The sequence below is a fragment of the Vicia villosa genome, unplaced genomic scaffold (assembly GCF_029867415.1).
Source record: "Vicia villosa cultivar HV-30 ecotype Madison, WI unplaced genomic scaffold, Vvil1.0 ctg.000004F_1_1_1, whole genome shotgun sequence".
Classification (NCBI taxonomy): Eukaryota; Viridiplantae; Streptophyta; class Magnoliopsida; order Fabales; family Fabaceae; genus Vicia; species Vicia villosa.
Genome location: NW_026704934.1, coordinates 413,676 through 432,604, shown reverse-complemented (window position 1 = coordinate 432,604; position 18,929 = coordinate 413,676). Strand labels below are relative to the sequence as shown.

Here is an 18,929-nt window from a genome sequence, read left to right as displayed (position 1 = left end):
TTCGCAATTTTACCAATAGACAACCACTTTCAAACTATCATCTTAATATTCCACATAAGATTATTAACATTGCAGCTACCTCCAATATTAATATTGTTTCACAACTTCCAAATATCTCAAACCACCGCTCCCCAAACGATTCCAAGATAACTTATAGGTTATACCGAATGCAACTTTTATCCCAGATATAATACCTACCAAATTACTTTTTGTAGAAAGACTACCAGTGAATAGCAGCAGTTTTTCTATTTTAGATCACGGTTTTTTTTTCCTAAAGTCATTTTTTGTTGTAGCCATTGAGTAGTTTATTTGAAAGAAAAAAAAAAACTTAAACGTTCAAACAAGGGTACTGGCCCAAAAAAATTGAAATAGGAATGGCAGGTTAAAATAAAATAGTGATTTGGAAAAACAAAACCGAAAAGTAAAATATATTAAAATGTGTTTTATAGTGAAAAAAAATTAAATAACAATGTTTAAAAAAAATTACTAAAAAAGTAAGTTTTTCAGAAAATTTACCAAAATGTCTAGGTTTTGCGGGACTCCTGGAGTATGTGCCAAATGGTTTGGCGCATTGGTATACTATTTTACTCAATTAGCCAATTCATTTGGCGTATGAGTGTAATAGGAATAGGAAAAGAAAAAAAATTACCCACATAGGAGCCAAGCCATCTGACGCATACACCTAATTTTGTACCAATGTGTCAATTCATTTGGTGCATATTTCAGGGGGTCCTACAAAACCTAGACACTTGGTAAATTTTCTGAAAAACTTGTTTTTTTGGTAATTTTTTTTTTAACCTTGTTATTTAAATTTTTTTCTTTTATAGTTAGGAAAGCTTAATGTTTATAAGTATAAGTGCTACTCACCATTTTGATTGACAAATGAGTACAACTAAATATTGTGGCCTATAAAACAGGTTTTGTAAATTTTCAAATCAAATTTATTTGTTTGAACGTTTTATTCAATTCATTAAACAGACGATTTTTCAATGCACTCTATGACTTTTTCATACACCGAACAAAATTCAAAAAATGGTCACAGCTTCTGTAGATACATTTTCGGAAGCACATTTTTTATAAAAAAAATGATTTTTTCAGTAGATACATATACGGAAGCGTTAAAATATAGTGAAATTTGGGATTTTCCCAATTAATTGAGAAAATCATAATGTTCTGTAGACACATCTACGGAACACTCTCTTATCAACCCTTCTGTAGATACATCTACGGAAGATTTCATCAATTAATTGGAAAAATCCCAAAATTTACTATGTTTTAAGGCTTCCGTAGATACATCTACGCAAGATTCTGTATGTGCATCTACGGAACAAAACAACGTTAAACAAAAAAAGGTGCTTCTGAGTATGCATCTACAGAAGCACGAGGACATTTTTGCCAATTCGGTGGTGGGTGAAAAATCTGTGGAGTCTATTGAAAAATCATCTTAAAAAATGGGGTGCGTTGCAGTGAATTAAATAAAAAAGTAGTAGTTTTTCTTAAATAATTAATATCTAATTCGTCCCTTATGAATTTTCTTTTTAAATAATCAAATTTTTCAAAAAAAATCTTCAATAACCAACATTCCAAATAAAATGTCAAGCAAACAATTTTTCAAACAAAAAAAAAATTTGTCAGCAAGAGGAGGAGCGTTAGTGAAGTTGGCGCATGCACTTAAAAATGAACACATGCACTAGTGTCTTGGACGCATGCATTGGTGTCATGTCATGAGGGATGATACTTGCATTATAAATTAAAGAGGAGGCGTCAGTTGCTATGGCGCCTACGTTGTAATTTTTTATTTTATTTTATAAATAGTTCATGCATTATCTCCAATAATATTTCTCCAATAATGTTAGGGTGATCTTTTTTCTTCCTTCGCATATGCTCATTGTGCCAAAGTAGGCCAATAATCCTCCTTTGCAACCAGTGAGAAGCTATTATTGTACACATTGAATATGTTGATGACTTTGTAAACGAGGAATAGATTACGGGAAGGATCCTTGCGAGCATGTGAACATGCCGCTATGACATGGGTGCAAGGCATGCGGAAGGCTTGAAATTTTCCATAATTGCACCAACCTCTATCTAGTTCAACCCGATAGTATCCAATTGGTCTCCCCTCATTATGGTCCTTAGACTCCTATACACTGAACCAACCTTTATGATGACCAAACATTGTAACCACATGTGTGTTAGCTTTGATAGTTTCTTTCTTCAAAAATTTAATATAGCTTTCACTAAACAACTGATCCAATTATAAACCTAAACTCCATTTTAACCTCTGGTCTCGAACACTAACCCCAATCTAAAATACGTTGCTCTCACCAACACGGTCTTTGGTAGGTTTCTGATGCGTTTGAATACAAAGTTCATTGATTCCACAAGATTTGTTGTCTTGTACCCCCATCGTTAACCATTGTCAAATTCCCTAGTCCACTTCATCACTGGAATATTATCGATCCAACTTAACGCATCCGCATTTGTAAACCTGATCTCTTTGCGGTAGTGTTGGAACGATGGTTGAGTTAAGGCATACTCTATGTTCACAACTTTTTTGTGACGCACCTTGTATTTATCTCGCGCATGAAATTTTGTGCGATATGTCTAATATAGTAGAAATATGTAGAAGGAAAATCCAACCAACCGTTATCAAGGTTATTGTATGCACTCTTAATCGATGGATTTCAGTTTGAAATCAAATATAGGTTGGGTTGCGGAGCAACATGTAATCGAAGATGCTTGAGAAAGAAACCCCATCCACCAGCAGTCTCACCTTCAACCAGAGCGAAGGAAATTTGAAAAATATTATTGTTGTCATCTTGTGCCACTGCTATAAGTACTGTTCCTTTTCATTTCCCGTACAACCAAGTTCCCTCAATTTGTATAATAGGTTTGCAGAACATAAAACCTTTAATGCATTGTTCATACGCCCAGAAGAGTCGATGGAATATATTATTTCCACTAACACAAGTACTGTCGGGAGTATCCCCAAAATTGCAACAATTTCCATAGCACAATACTTAAGTGCCACCAAATATTTTAGAAGTTATTTGTACGAATCTCCCTATTGTTATATACTAATTCAACAACTTTAGTCCTCATTATCCATGCCTTCCTGTAGGACAGAGTATAATTGAATCGTGTAACGATATGGGAGATTATTGTACTCACCTTCAATGACGGATCCTTATAAATGAAAGGCAAGATTTCTTGGCATATTATTTTAGCGCTAAGTTTACGATGATCTGGTGTCGTTTTGGTGGTAATGCAAGTGTGAGGTGGATCAATAGAACTTATCTCTCAAGAATCACTTCTCTTTCTGTAAGATGTTGTCAGCCAAAACATGCATATAGGTTTTTGATGACGCATAATGACGTATCTCACACAATATTCTTTTGTTCGAAAGTTGTCTCCCACTTTTAACGCTCCCTTTGTCTGCATATACGTGTTATAAAAGATATCTGAGGATGGTTCATCTTATTTCAAGTTCAAGTTTGTCAATTTGTCGGTGTTATATTATGATACTATTTTGTAATTTTATATTTCTTGAAACTACTGGTAATATTGTAAATATTATGTATTTACCTTTGTCAAGAGACACAAATAAAATAAGAACATATAGTTGGGGTTCAGCTGTTTTGTCTCATCTATATATTTGTTTGTGTATAAACGCATATAAAGATACTTGTTCGTTTTATTCCTACACTTTTTTGCTTCGAGTATGGGGTTGGTCGAGAATACCGACACTCGCCCCCGTCAACAAGAATGGCTTCAGGTTCCCCTACGCCACAAAGTAAGTGTATATTATTATTCCATTTACTTACTTTATACTATAAATAATGGTAAATAATTTATTTTCACTATTTCAGTTTAGGTGCTCCGTTCGAGGGATGATACTATAACAACAATTATAAACACCAATGACAGTCTATGGAAATCTTCTTGATCACATTGGACCAGACAATGCATTACGACTAAACAACTAAATATCTCGTTAATTTAGCTTTAATATTACCAAATTACTAATCTTTTAATAATGTATTTTTCCTCCACAATTTATCTGAAGGTCGTATTTAAGTCTCCATGAAGGTGACGAGCAGCTCGACGTAGCCCCAAGGTTTGGTAGTGGTGTCGTTGAAGCCTTTGAGGTCGGATCCCACGTAGGCAGTCAAGTGAGAATCGTCGAGCTATAGTTAAAAGATGACTCAAACACATCTGAATTAGGGGTGTTCGCGGGCCGGTTTGGTTCGGTTTTGAGAGAATCCGATACCCAAACCGATTAAAATTAAATGGATTGGTTTGGATTGGATTTATAAATTTTTGCGATAAAGCCCAAACCGAACCGATCCGAGAAACAACGGATTGGTTTGGGTTGGATTGATCGGGTAGATAAAAATTGCAAAAATATTTTTTAAAAAATAACTTATTTACAAAAATTAATTTTTCATAATATTATAAAAAATATAATATTAATAGTGTTCAAATTTAAATATTATACTACAAATTTTTCTCCAATAGATTCAAAAATATCTCACAAAAATAATATCTAAGATTAAGACTTTTGAATCTATAACTAGTCACTTGAATCTTATATATAAATCCAAGGTTGTCATGATGGCAACCCTAGCCACATGTCAACCTCATAGCAACTCTAAGCACAAACCCTAATTTAAATTTTACTAATTTAACCCTACACTCTATTGTTAATTTTACTAATTTAACCCTACATTAAAAATAAATATAGTAATAATAAAACCATAAAAATAATAATTAAATCTACATTAATAATTAATAATAACAATAACAATAATAATAATAATAATAATAATATTTTTATCAAATTATTTCTACATTAGTATATAATAATAATAATAATAATAATAATAATAATAATAATAATAGAATACTAAGCTACAATAATAATAATAATAGTAATAATAATAATAATAATAATAATAATAAAATAGGAATAATAATAATATTCAACTACCACTATTAAAAATAATATCATCTATATAAATAATTTATGATAATTAAAAAAATCATGTTTTTCTCCTTTTATCTTAGGTATATAATATTATGTTTGTCTCAAAAAGATTTAGGAACTTTTATTTATTTAGAATTAAAAAAAAAAAGTACACGAATCAATTAAATAATAAAACATGTTTTTTCTCTAAATATTAAAAAACAATATTATATGATTAACTATTTTAATAAAAATTAATTTTATCATCCAAAATAACTAAAAATAATAAATCTAATAATAATAATAATAACATAATATTTAGTCACAACTATAATAATAATAATAATAATGATATAATATAATATTCTATCAATATATTCCATCAATAATGATTATATAAATTAAAAATACGAATCAGAAATATAAAAATTATTATATTAACTAATTATCATAAAATTCATTTTTACTTATTGTTTGTTCTATTTGTATATAATAATTATTTATAAATAGTGAAATTATATTTTATTTTGAAGCATTACAATTCAATAATATAATGTTATATTTTGACATAATAAGCTCGAAAAAATAATATGTTTTTCAAAATTATAGAGTCAATAAACTGTAGATAGTTTCTCAACTTTCTTCAACTTGCTCTATTCCATTGTAGAGTCAACAAATTGTCTTACTACCAAAAAAATGATGTTTTTTTCTCAGATTAATAGTGATATCTTTTGATTTCTATGTAATTAAAATAATGATTATAATTAAATTGAGATATTTCTTCAACTTTATTCAACTTTTCATATTCCATAACTACTCCACCACTCAATAAAACTTTTATTCTATTTGGATGTAATATTTATAAATAAATAATTAAAATAATATTAAATATTAAAACATTTGTAGTCAATCTTTAATATGTGAAATTTATATTATTAGCTCTAAAAACTTAGTTCATTTTAATAATATATATAATTTTTGTCACAACATTTACTTATATTTGATTAAAAATAATTAGTTGACCAATACGAGAAAAAAAATTTATATTAAGGTAAGATTTTATTAAAAATAATTAGTCAATATTTTTATTGATTATTATTATTATTCATTTTATAGATATAAACATCTACCTGAAGAAAACAAATTTCATAATTCTATATTTCTTTACTTGGTTAAAATATATTCAATAAATATTCATCATTTGCAATACTATGAAATTATTATATTGAAGATAAAATTAAATATGTTTTAATTACAATACAAATATTTAATTAGTATTAATTATAATAAATTTTAATTGGTGAAACTGAAAGTTACAATTTTTTTTGTAACATATGAGTTATTGTCTTTTTAATAATCATTCTTATGTATATAAATACATAATTGGTTGATGAGTTTTACATTTCTGTACTATATATTTTGTCGTAGGTCTTCATCATTCTCTTTAAACAAGGTTGACACAGTACTTCATTTTCTATTTTGTATTAATATTTTCCTTTCTTTTCATATGTTTTAACTATTATTTGATTTATATGACAAGTAACTCAACCTATTCTATTGTAGTAATTATATATATTTCAGCTATTTTTTTGTTGTTGTAGATCTACATCCTCTTTTACCCAAACAATAATAAGGTACCTACTTTTTTTATCGATATTTTTATTTCCTTTTCTTATTATTGACTATGTCTTAACTATTCTTCAATTTATATGGCAGACTTATACTTAATTTGCTCTATTTTATCAATTATCTAAATATTTTAACTATACGATTTTGTAATAATTTTCTTATAGGATTTGGTGATGTAGATCTCTACTATTTCTTGCGGATGTAAAGAACAAAGAAGAATTATTTTGTTGCTACTTTTACATTCTTATTATTTGAGAAACATGTGAAAAATCATATAAGTATTTGTCTCTAAGCATAATATATTGAAGGCCTTTAATTAAAAATGAATGATTTTGATATAGTCATTCTTGATACATGTTATTGTAATTGTATTATAGAAAAATATTAATGTATTTTAATGATCATCAAAATATTATCTAATAAATTTGTATTATTTCTTATTTGCAATATATAATTTAACCTATATATTGTGATTGTTAATTTTAATCATTTTGTTAGTTTCAATGAATATGTAATATTTAATTTAAATAAGATCATATATTAGTTTATTTATATATATATATATATTGTGATTTATTTTGTCAAAACAAAATGGTTAAATATTTCAGTAATAAACCCTTATAGTATTATTTTTTTGGGATACAAACCCTGATAGTATTTAGATCAACAGTAATGGTAATGGTAATTAAAGTTATGAAAACTAATAATTGTGTAAATTAATAAGATATTAAATAAGTTATAACTTATATTTATAACTTTTAAAAAGACGTAATTTTACTTATTTAATGATACAAATACTACATAATTTTCTTTATATGTTAGATTTCCATACAAATTTCCATATTCCTATGTTTTATAAAAAATGTAATAATTTTTTAAATTATTTTATATTTCATTGTTTTTTAAATAATTACATATATATTCAATAAATTTTATGTATTTAATTTAAATCCATAAATATTACAAAAATTTCTTAATTAATATTTTTATAAATTAAAATTATAAGAGATTAAATAAATAAATATATATATATATATATATATATATATATATATATATATATATATATATATATATATATTTGTATCTTTTAAGAATACATGATTTTTACTTATTTAATAGGTATAAATACTATGTAATTTTCTTTATATATTAGATTTCCTTATACTTTCCATATTCCTATAACTTCTCATATGTTTAATAAAAGATATAATTGTTTTATGTTAGAAATATAATTTTCTTTAAACAAAAAAAATTTAGAATGAGAATTCATATATATATATATATATATATATATATATATATATATATATATATATATATATATATATATATATATATATATATATATATATATATATATATATATATATATATATATGGCTAGGGTTTTATTAGAATATCCATTTTAGATATTTAATATTTTAGAAACGATGGTTTTAACATAAGGATACCAAACAACAAATAATTAAAAACTCGATTAAATTTGATAACCAATCAAATTTCGAAAGTCGGTTTTAGAATAATAGTAAATTAAAATCAGTTATCACCAATTATTAGTATTCAATCAAATCACGTTTAATTAATGTTTAAATTTTTACGTTAAAAAAAATAAATAACTTATTCAATGAAAAAAATTATTATTTTTTTATATAACGGTTACTAAATCACAATAACATTCATTTATCTCTCAATTTATATATCTCACTCAAATTATAATATTATTCTCCATTTAAAGGAAGATACTCATAGCAGTAAAATGCAACATTAATTTCAATTATTTCTTTATGTTTTCTTTCATTTTATATAGGGTTAAATATGTTTTTGATTCCTATAAATATTTTAAATTTTATTTTTAGTCCCTATTAAATAAATAATATATTTTAGTCCCTATAAAATTTTTATGCATGCATTTTTAGTCCTTACTTTTTTTAAAAATTTTGAAAATTATTTAATTACCCTTAAAATTTTAAATTTTTGAATTATTTTTTCATACGTGTTTAGAATATTATAAAATATTTTTTTACCAAACTATAGAATTTTTTATAATAAGAATTAAATATGAACTTTTTAAATTTCAAAAGATAATGATAAAAGTAATGCAAATCTCAAGGAACTTTTATAACATTTTTAACATGTCTGTAAAATAATGATTCAAAAATACACATCGGTTTAACAGTAGAACTAAAACTACGTGCATAATAATTTTATAGGGACCAAAATATGTCATTTTTTTAATAGGGACTAAAAATAAAATTTGAGGTATTTATAGGAACCAAAAACATACTTAACCCTTTTATATATCAACCATATGATTGATCTATTTTTTATAATTTACTATTTCAATCCTAATTTTGATTTTTTGTTAAAGATTCATATATTTTGCAGATTTGTAAATGAAATGAAAGATAATTCTTATGACAAGAACAATTGGCTAAAATGAAATATAAGTATAACAACTAAAATCAGGAGTATCATAGGCAAATAAATACCATAAAAATTGAAGAAAGTAAATGGACAAATGTTTCTCTTTCTTATTTTTTTAAAAAATTTCTTTTTCGTTCCTAATATTAAAATTTTGTTAAAGATTTATATATTTTGCAGATTTATAAAATGAAATGAAGATAGATGTTATTACGCGTATAATTTTGATAATGAAATATGAGTATAACAACTAAAATCAAGAGTATCAAAGGCAAATAAATGCCATAAAATTTGAAGAAAGTAAATTGATAAATTTTTCTCCTTAAAATGTCCTTTTTTTTTATCAACCATTTATAATTGTAAGGTCATGATTATCTTTATGTAGTAAGAAATTTTACTATTTAATTTTTTTTGGAAAAATTTCTACCATCAATACTATTTAAAATAAATAACTTATTACTTAGATTATTATTTTATATTTTATTTGAATGATAATATATTAAATTTTTTAATAATTAAAATCTTTAATTTAAAATAAAAAACAAATACAAAACATTTTATGATTAGTAACCGCGCAACGCGCGGGTCACAATCTAGTTAATATAATAAAGAATGTGTTTCATAACTTTATGTTCATTTATCATATTACACTATCAATTTTCTAATAACAAATTAAAATAGCATAACTTGTCCACACACAACATTTTATTTTTTTTCTTATTGAAGTTGAATGCTTTGTAGTAATTTTCATGATAATTAATTATGGTTGGTTTGGGTTGGGCTTGCGGGTAGAAAGTTGAAAATCCGATGCCCGAACCGATTGTCATTGGATTTCATTGGTTTGGTTCGGTTCTTGCCCGAACTGAAAAAATATCCAACCCAAACACTATGGTTTGGTTCGGATTCTGGTTTGGTTCGGATTTACCCGAACCAATGAACACCCCTAATCTGAATCAAATGCGATTTTTTACGGTTTCGATTTAGTTCGATTCAATTTTACAGTTTTGTATTGGACCAGTTTAATTTTGAATATCCATAACTTGATAGAAGATTTTGGATAATCTTTTCTTTCTGGAAAACTGCCTCTTCTAAAAAATTTATCATCCAATTTAGCCATTGATTTCTCATCTCTTTACTCTCTACTTTGATTTGTATCTTTCAATCTACAAACCAATCCATACACAATAGAGCCAAAGGATAAAAATAAGGAAACTCACCATCAGCTTTCCTTCCTTTGACCAGCGCTTCGACCAACCTGCATAGTGCTGCCCCGTTCATCATGTTGTTTAAAACATAAAATAGGCCATTTTTCAGCATGCATATATAAAAGCTATAAATTGTATCTTCATAGTCAGCGTGTCTTAACACCCTCCCACCGGCAAAATAAACATATACACTTAAACAATTTGCATCCATAACTTTTAAGTATCAGTAACTTATTTATCTTAATATGATTGTTAAAAAAATACAAAATATGCTATTTTTAAAAGTTGAACCCTGAACAAACAAACAATTCGTTTAACAAATTTTCATTTGATTTAAAATCATCATTTGTTAAAATAAACAAAAATTTAAATTAATCGCAGATTCAAAATTTCTCAAATCTCTTAATAATCCAAGAACTTATATTCTCCTTTATCTCTCTTTTCTTCCTTATTCACCATTGTTACATCTCTAAAATCCAAAATCCAGCATTTATCTAGAACACTTCTCCTCTAATACTTAAATTATCGTTGTAGAATTTTTAAAAACAGAAACAAACGAAAAATTCGTTTGTACAAATTAAAATTTTTGATAGTGTATTTAAAAAATTTAAAATGCATTTTTACTGATTTTTTAAAAATAAATTTAACATACTTGATTTTTTATAAATATGATATATTTGTTGATTTTCTAAATTTTTGAAATAATGATAGGCATATCCGATAGGTCCAAAAAAAAAATGTAACAATAAAATTCAACTCAAATATCTCTTTATTATCATCTTAGTCATTCTTTAGAACATATGCTCAATTTATAGATACATCAAAAGACTTCCATGTCTCCTCAACAAAAAGAATTGTGCTCAAACCAACAATTGTTTACCTTAAATGGTTTTGGTCTTCAATTTGAATTATAAAATGAATTCCTTGACTATCAATTAATTCCTTGAATTTCTGCATTTCACCATTTCTATTCTGAATTATAAAATTCATTTTTTTATATAAAAAAAAAACGTGTGAGAGGTGTGGGGGAGAAAAGCTTTCCTAACTTGAGGCTTTCGTACTCTTGGGCTCATAAAATATCATTGGACAGATAAAAGAAAAATATTTTTTTATGTCCACCACTACTAGAATTACTCGTATTTCCTGCGGATTTACCTGCGGATTTTAGCTAAATTTCCGCAGGAAACACGTTTCCTGCGGATTTTCCTGCGGTTTTTCGTCCCCAGCTAAAACCTTCGTGGGTAATATTTTCGGCAGGAAATTCCGCAGGTAAATACGCAGCTAAATCCGCAGGAAATATTCCGCAAGTAAATCCGCAGGAAATATATTTCTAAAGTAAAAAAAAATCTACATTATAATTTGCTCCCCTAGCAGTATTTGATGGAGGGGTGTACCCTGTGATGTTGGACAGATCTCATCTTCTCAATCAAAGAGGATATTCTAGTATAAATTGGATCAATGATCTATCATGTTTGAGAAATATATAAGAATTTATATTAAAAATAATAAAATGTGACTAAAAAATAATAAAATGTGACTAAAAAATTTATATTAACTAATGTCAGATATTCACACATACATAACTTTGAAGCAGTCTTAAATTGACCACCAAATTTAACATAATAACTATTTTTTAACCATTTATACACAGTTCACACATATTGTACCCCTATAACCAAAATAAATTATTCAAACTTATCAACCCACGTTGTTATAATTTATAAACTATACTCTAAACTCAAACTTATATACAGAGATCCATGAAAAAAATTCATAAACACTCAACCAACTTTGATTATAATGCTACCACCCACCTTCATGATGATTCTCTTCATAATTCTCTTTGTACTTTCAACACTTTCATTGCCACAATCTATAGCTGAAGCCACTGAAACAGAATCACAGGCTTTATTAAAATGGAAACATACCTTTGATAACCAAACCCAAACTCTCTTATCAACTTGGAAAAACACCACAAGTCCATGCACATGGAGAGGAATCCAATGTCACAAATCCAATTCAGTTTCAACCATAAACCTTGAATATTTTGGACTAAAAGGTACACTTCACTCACTCACTTTTTCCTCACTCCCTAATCTCACAACCCTAAACATCTATGGTAACCAATTTTATGGAACCATTCCTCCACAGATTGGAAACATGTCAAAAATAATCACATTGAATTTTTCTCAAAATTCTATTGATGGTTCCATTCCTCAAGAATTTTTCACTTTGAAAAGTTTACAAAACCTTGATTTCTCATTTTGTAAACTAAGTGGAGGAATTTCTAGCTCTATAGCAAATTTAACCAATTTATTGTACCTAGATTTAGGACACAATGATTTTTCAGGTGGATTTATTCCTCCTGAGATTGCAAATTTAACCAATTTATTGTACCTATATTTATTGTCAGAAAAGTAGAAAATAAATATGAATGAAAGGACTAGATAGTAAGACTTACGAGAGTTCTTGAAATCACCTCTTGCTTATGCGTTTTCCTTTCCAAAATAACTTTGAACGAACATGAACCTTGGCAGCAATAAACATTCCACCAACATGGACCAACATAAGACAATACTCAGCCGGAAAACAAATAAGAAGCAAACACCAAATCAGAAAACAAACAAATTATCGACTGTTAACATCGCAATAAAGTATTAAATTATCATGAATTCCATAATAGTACCTAATATTCTCGTCTCTGCAACTGCCTTGGCTACTGCTATTTCAAATTTCCTTCTAAAGCCAAAATTTCATTTTTTAAACAAGCTTTTAGTTCTGATCTGTCTCCAACACAATCTAGAGTGAGATATGAGATCAGAATTAAGGAGAAAAAGGGTTAAAATGAGAGACAGTCAATAATATAGATGAGAAATTTGTGGATTCTTGCATGGATATAAAAGATAATTAATTACTCTTAATCGTGCACTTCAAAACCATGACTCAAATGGTATCAAATTTTTCTTTCTTATGTAAAACCAGAAAGAATTTGATCAAGTTCATATGCAATCAAATTGACTTCATATAAAATTACTATTTCACATGTGGAAATATATCATATTGTTAAAGAAAGATGACTTTCTGGTAAGCAAAATTAGATTGATATCTATTTCATAAATTAAAATAAGCTGATGTAATGCTAGGTGGTACTCATAAACCTAACCTATTTACTGTTGAATTGTTGAAACCTGTCTAAAAAACGACAGCAAGATGACTACAAACACATGCCTTGCAGGATTAGTAGCCACCAATGAAGCAAAGTTAATTAGATTGACAAAAGGTGTTTCCAGCAATTGAACAACCTGAACAATAGAAACGGCGATTTAACATAAAGAGAGCAATTATCGATGACCAACAATGCACATGAAGCCAAAAGAGTAAAAATTAGAGTTATAACAAAATTTGGTGGATTTTCAACTTGAAACCACAGCATGTTAAACTCCGCAGCGCACCTCCACATTTACCTCAAAGCTCCGCCGCACCTCTCAATCTCGACTTCCACGCCTCCACAAAGAGAGCAATTATTAAAGGTTTATTTTTTAAGTTTTGGAAAGTGTAAGGCTACATAAATTTAGAGTGTATTACACCTTATGTACATATTGGTGCATTTGGGGTTTGGCTATAGCAGAATGTATGTGTGCACCTTTAAAAGTACTTCTAGACTAGACAAGACCCAAAATAGACCAAAGATTTATACAAAGAACGGGCAAACCTTCCTAGTAGATACTAGATATCCATCCAAAGACACATAAAGGAATCTATATATTATATGTTAGTAGAAGAAATCCAACTCCTGTCACTCCTTAGAGGTTGTGATAAGGTACCCAATTCTTTTTTAATAAATTTATGTACAACCAAGTCAATAGCACAGAAGGATGCAACAAGGCAATGGTAAAAATACAAATAAATATAAGTTAAGCAAAAAGAACAAGCTACAAAAGTTGTTTATAGTTACTAAATAAAATTCCATTAGACATTGTTATTTATACGAATCATGAACTAAACTAGGTACAACTTTCATCTACATGAGGCTTATGATGAATTGGACTAGGTACAACTTTAAACTGCATGAGGCTTATTAGAAGCAATATAATTGCATTGGTCATTTAATGTAATGGTAACAATACATTGACCATAATCATGTGTGTTTCTAGAGGGTCATTCAATAACTTAAGAAATTCATAATCCTAATCAATTTTTATCCCAAAATTACATAAATGACAAAAGCAATGGAATGAAATATGATAGGACCATAATATATCATTAAATTAATGAATTTAAAACAAAAATGCAGTGTACCTCTTTTTGAGACTGGTAGTATACAACAGTAATTAGACATAACAATAATTGTAGTGAATTTTAGACAAATATTCTCTTACTCTGCAATCCGGATCAAGATCATCAGTGCTATATATTGTAAATGGTGAATGAATTTCTCCGGCTCTTATACTTAGCCAACGGAATAACAAATTCAGAGGGGCTGACCCTGTTAAATTGACAAGTTTTTGTAAGAGACTATCACAAATATTTCCCTTATTTCTCTAATTGACAAGATCCTTCCTGTATACAAGAAAGGCCTTAATGTAGTGATGTGTTTTTGAATCATGAATTTAAATTGTTTACAATTTTAATCATACTGTAATTTTTCATAGCATAATTGAATTTCTTGTAGATTTTAAGTGATTGAATACCAAATCAAACACATGGGGAGATTTCAACATGCATTATTCTAATCTGTATGAAATATACGTGTAGAAATGCACTAGTTTAGAAATACATGTCATAGATTTTTCTATAAGGCATTTCATCAAACAGTATAACAGCAATACACTTCACACACAAAAGTATCAACACTTTGAAGTTAAATCTGTTTTGTAAAAGGTATAGTTCTAACCTGCATAATTCCACTTAATCTATTGCTCCATCTGCATTTGACGATTATGCTGAGAGTAACAGATTTCAAGAACTAGTGAATACTTCTATACAGTTCCCCGTTGAACCGAGAATTGTACAAGTCATCATTTGCAGGCTTTGTGAATGTGGATTTGGGAAATAATAAGAAACTTTCTCTCAGGAGTTTGGTAAGTCCATAACACACTCCTTCGGTGGCAACTTTGTACAATCCATAAAGCTGAAGCTGAATGTCAATGGAAAGTGCTGAAAGCTTCGTCAAATTCAGTACTCTCCGCAACTTCCCAATCGTCGTCATAGTCATCATCACCACTGTATATGAAACCTAGATGCTCCATAAAACACGTCAATGTGATAATTACAACCAAATTATCAGTATATAAATTTAGTTTCTTAAAAGAGGGATCATGACATAATAGTTATTACAACCAAATAAGTAATAACTATTACACCACCCAACATGAGAATCAAGCAAAAACTTGAGAGAAAAATTCCCTCATTACTTTGAAATGCAACAAGTTGAATTGGATTGAGCAACCAAGTAACTGTGAAGGAACATTATTCACATGTTAGTTAGATTAAAACAAGACATATTTAACTAAATGATTTGCCTCACCTGCAACTTGGGCTATAGAGAGTCCAATGCCTATGAAAGAATAGCCAAAAGACATGATTGCAGCAAGAATAGAGAGCCATGAAAGGTCATGGAAATTTGGGATTTGGCTTAGAAAAATCTGTGAAACTCCAAAGATGGCCATGAATTGATTACTTGATATTTTAAAGTTTGCTTGGTGGCCAAACTTATGAAAGCAATTTGATTGTTTCATTGCCCTGGTTCATAAACAAGCAAGTAAATATATTATTAGTATTACTATCATATTAAAATATTTCATAATTATCAAATAAGGGTTTAAATAAGATTTATAGTTTCTTAGACCATGCTTATGGCTGCTGTGAGAGTGTAACCTAACAATTCTCTTATAGTTTATGAAGTAGAAACAAAGTTTGTAATTAAGGATGCAAAAGACTACGTCCTAGAAGTAGAATATTGGTGGGAAGACAGACAACGTACCAAAATTCTCGAGAAGAATCCTCACTTCCAATTCTGTAGTAGTATTTGGTATCATGCTGAAATGTAGAAATAACTGAATCAAGTGAATAAATGCATTCAATTCAATACATCGAAAAATGAGAACTATAAACAAGTGCGATTATTTGAAAATGCAAGTTGCAAGATGGCAATAACGACAACATCATAACCAATTCACAAGCTACAATTTGAACATAAATCATCAACAACACAACATCATAACATAAGAAAATCAAAACTGAAGCAAAAAGAAGAGAGAATCTGGTTGAGACATTTCATCGAACACCTTGTGAATCAAACTCAAACTGTAGCAGAACCCTTAATTGAGTCGAAACAGTAAAAATGCAAAAATTTCAAAACGCAACCAATTTTGAACATAATACGTAAATCAAATTCTAAACTGAAACAAAACTCGATTTGAAATCGAAACAAACTTGTAGCGAAAACTTGGCTCGAATGCAAGATCTGAACCGTGAAAAAGCTCTGCTCGAAGCCAAACTCTGCACTGCGTCGAAACCTCCAAACTCTGCACTGCGTCGAAACCTCCAAACTCGAACCAAAACAGAATTGAGTAGCAACTCCGATTCTGAACAGAAAAACTTCGCGAACACCAAACATAACTGTGAAGCTCTTTATCTGAAAAGATAGATGAAGAGTTTAAGCGTATTGTTGTTATCACGTGTGAGGAAGATGAGAGGAAAAAAATAGCTTTTAGAAAATAAGCGCTCCGTTGGAGCTTTTGGAAAAAGCGCTTTTGTTTGTTTCTCTTCCACTGTCGCTGACTTTCCTTCCTTTCCTTAATTTTTTTTGGCAAAAAAACATTTTATATTAAGAGAAAAATATTTTACATTATTTTATTCATACAAAAAAAAATATAACATAATACAAAACAAAATCCCCAGCAAAATCCGCATAAATGTTTCCTGCGGAATTTCCTGCGGATTATGTAATGTAGTTTGGTTTTTTATAAAAAGCAATTTCCGCAGCAAAATCCGCAGAAAAGTTTCCTGCGGAATTACCTGCGGATTTGGTAAAGTAGTTTGACTTTTTACTCGAAATATATATTTCGCAGCAAAATCCGCAGGTATTCCTGCGGAATTTTCTGCAAAATTCTTATTCGCCGCAGAATTTATTTTATTTAATAAAGTGGCAGTAGAATCCGCAGGTATACCTGCGGAATAATTTCCGCAGGAAATTCCGCAGGTAATCCGTGTATTTCTAGTAGTGCACCTTTCATTTGATAAAGGAAATTTTTATTTCAATAAAAAACTAACAATTTTAATATGTGAAATGATGACTGTTCTTAGTGATGAAGCAACAAACTATGATGTCGGCACAGTAAGTTGGTAGAGTTTCCTTCTTTAGTATATTTCGATTCAATTGGTTGTTACACCAAGCATTTGCTTTCCCGTTATGGAAGAAAGGATTCAAGAATAAAGTTGAAATATCATGATCAATAAGGAACTGAATCTATGTTTGCTTTTCAATATACTCTTTTTTTAGGCAATATTAAGGATTAGGGCAGCCCAATGCATTTTGAAATCTAATGTGGATTTTGATTTAAAATATTTTAAAAATAATTGTTAATTAAAAATTAAATTAATTTTTAAATAAATATTTTTGAAATATATATATATATATATATATATATATATATATATATATATATATATATATATATATGGGACGTATCAAATCAAATGGTTATTATTAAAAATTCTCAGTTCGCATTATAGCTAAAGTTCTCATTTGATATATATAAAAGAATTGATTAAACACTCAATTTCAACCGTCAAAAGAATTGATTAAACATTCATATTAAATGAAATAAAATTATATATATATATATATATATATATATATATATATATTGTTTTTTCTTATAAAATAGGTTATTTATATGACCGTGTTTTTCAACAAATTTTTTCAAATAACCATCTTTTCCGATTTATTTTCAAAGTACCCATGTTCAAAAAATATTTGCAATGAATATCACATGCTAATCTAATTGGCGATTTCATTGAAAAATATGAGTCATAGCCAATTGAATTGATGATTACACTATGTCTAATCAATTGAATTGACAACTATGGACAATTTACAGTAGCAGTCGTCAATTCATCAGACTCCTATATGTTGCAGATTTTTATTTATTTTAATCAAATTAATTAATAAAAATAATTAAATAAAAATTAATAATATTTAATTTACATCTTATTCTTACAAGATCATTTGTTACAATAATGGATGTTTGGTAGCCATATGTTTGCTGGCATGTATGATTAAGCGGGTCATCGTCTTTAGTGTAAAAAGTATTTTTGTACGTAATTCGATCTAAATTAAATATTATTAATTTTTATTCAACTGTTTTTATTAGTTAATTAGACTAAAATTATAAATAAAAAATCTGCAACATGTAGAAGCAAAATGAATTGGTGATTGTTCATATGAATTATACATAGTGGTCAATTTAATTGATCAGGACTCTTATTTTTTCAATAAAATTATCAATTGGATTGACATTTACTATGCGTTAGAATTTATTTTTTGAAATTTAAATACTTTAAAATTAATTTGAAAGAATTTTATTGAAAAACATGACTATTTAAAAAAAATTAGATTGGTTCTCCCTAATAGTTTTTTTGCAATGTCCCCATTTTACATATTACTTCTTTTCGTTTATTTAAATTTTTATGAAATATGG

The 18,929-nt window shown here is 28.0% G+C and overlaps 1 long non-coding RNA gene across 2 annotated transcripts; it reads right to left on the bottom strand.

Annotated features, from left to right (window-relative positions):
• Window positions 1-11,825: 11,825 nt before the first annotated feature.
• Window positions 11,826-16,992, bottom strand: LOC131621411 (uncharacterized). Of its 2 annotated transcripts, XR_009289562.1 has the most exons (5): window positions 16,660-16,992; window positions 16,208-16,263; window positions 15,752-15,966; window positions 15,119-15,460; window positions 11,826-14,710 (listed from the first exon to the last, which is right to left on the bottom strand). It is a non-coding gene; the product is annotated as an uncharacterized LOC131621411 (long non-coding RNA). The 2 variants fall into 2 exon arrangements; XR_009289561.1 differs by having other exon boundaries at window positions 15,119-15,966.
• Window positions 16,993-18,929: the final 1,937 nt, after the last annotated feature.